This window comes from Capsicum annuum, chromosome 6 (assembly GCF_002878395.1).
Source record: "Capsicum annuum cultivar UCD-10X-F1 chromosome 6, UCD10Xv1.1, whole genome shotgun sequence".
Classification (NCBI taxonomy): Eukaryota; Viridiplantae; Streptophyta; class Magnoliopsida; order Solanales; family Solanaceae; genus Capsicum; species Capsicum annuum.
In genome coordinates, this window is record NC_061116.1 from 205,021,043 (window position 1) to 205,023,262 (window position 2,220).

The window sequence follows — 2,220 nt, forward strand, 5'->3', positions numbered from 1 at the left end:
GGGAATCCGGGGGCTATGAAAACTTGTAGAGACCACTGTCAAGCTTACCAAGCACACCACTGACTTCTTCATAGAAGGGGCCTGTAAGGTGCAAGTAGACTTGGTGAAATGTAGAGCAAGACCAGATTGATTAACTAACTTGGATACAAAAATTAGATTATAGTGAAAATTAGGAATGTATAAAACATTATGCAAGACAAAATTAGGGAATAAAGTCAAAGAACCAATATTGGTGACTTTGACCTTATAACCATTAGGTAGAGATACCAAGTAAGGAATAGGAAGGGGCTGGACATTAAACAAAAGAGAAAGATCAGAGGTCATATGATCAGATGCTCTAGAATCTATAATCCAAATAGTTTTATCCATTTTGGTCAGCAAACATGTGTGGGACAGCTTACCTGCAAAATTAGCAGAAGCCAAAGATTGGCAAGCTGCAGACACATCAGGAAGCTGAGCTCTTTGCAAGAGGACAAGCAACTTAGAAAATTCCCCTTTATTAAGTCCAAGTATGTCAGAGGGTTGTAGATGTTCAGGGTCAGAAATAGAGTTATCATTCCCAGAAGAGTTGATCTTTTGGCCAGAATTAGTAAGTTCAACATGAGCAACTATTCTTTTAGGTGGTGGCTTAGAGAACTTGAAGTTCGGAGGAAAGCCATGAAGCTTGTAGTATTTATCAATGGTATGACCTGGTTTCTTACAATATTTGCAGACTAGAGATGAAGCTTTGGGATCTTCGAAATTCAACTTAGAAGTTGCAGATTGTCTTGAGACTCCAACTTAAAAAGAAGCAAACTGCTGAGAGAATGAGGAACTAGAAGACACACTTCTCTGTTTCTCATCAGCCAAAACTATACTATAGACAGTACCAATGGAAGGAAGGGGCTTCATCATGAGAATGTTGCTGCGTACTTGTATTTAAGTATCATTAAGACCCATCAAAAACTGATATACCTTTTGTTCATCATCAAAGGTTTTAATACCACCACAAGTGCATGCAGTGTTAGTGTAGGCAGATAAAGAAGCAAGCTCATCCCAAAGTTGTTTGATTTTATTAAAATAAGATGCAACATCTAAAGAGCCTTGAGAAATATGAGCTAAATCCTTTCGGATCTCAAAAATAAGAACCCCATCTGCCTTTTCATATCTCTCCTCTAACTCAACCCAAATTTCCCTAGCATATGCAGAAAATTCAACACTACGAGCAATATCCTTAGACAAGGAGTTAAGCAGCCATGAAACTACAAGATCATTACACCTTTGCCATTGCCGGTATAAAGGTGAGGAGTCGGGAGGCTTAGACGAAGAATCGCCTATAAAATCTGTCTTATTGCGCATAGATAAAGCCACTAAAATGGTTCTGCACCAACTACCAAACCCAGTACCGTCAAAGGGACATGATACGAGAGAAGCACCCAAAACATCAGAAGGGTGAACATATAGAGGATGACAAGGGTGTGTATAGTCCTCACTGTGAAAAATAGTACGACTAGTAGCCGTGGAACACAATGGGTCTACTGATGTAGTCATATCCACTCACACAAATTCATAACTTGATTGGAAGAAATAGAAGAAAAAAAATTGAGAAAAAAGAAAATAAAGAAAAATATTTAAAAAGAGAATGATGTCGCATGGAGCATATTTGTCTCTCTAGTACATGATAACAAGGTAGCTAACGTACACATACATTGAGAAATAGCTCAGAGACGTAATACGACAACCCCGCCGATGGCAATAGTGACTCTGGCGAGTGGAATACAACAACAATTAGGGCCATTAACATTTGGGAACTTCCAGTCTCCCACTTTCCAACCTGACCCAGTTGGGAAGAGTATCTCTAGGAGATCGAAGGATTTACAGTTTCCTCAGCGACCCTACTATGAAACTGGTACATCCTTGTCACGCCTCAAAATCCTATTGGGGCGGATTGGCACCCGTAATCGAGGAGGTCCGGGAGAACCATCTCATAACCTTATACTTCCCATGCATACCTATAAGACAACCCGAAATTCGGACAGCATCATGTCGCATATAAAAGGAAATAATCACCTGTATAAGCTCGAGCACACACATATATGTATATACAATACTTGGCCGTTGGAGCCATCACGTCTATTAACAAAACACCACCTTGACTGTACATTAGGTCTACAAAGCCTCTAGACAATACACAGAGTTATATGGCGGGGTGTGTCCCGACCTTAGTTAAACTCTGTGTAT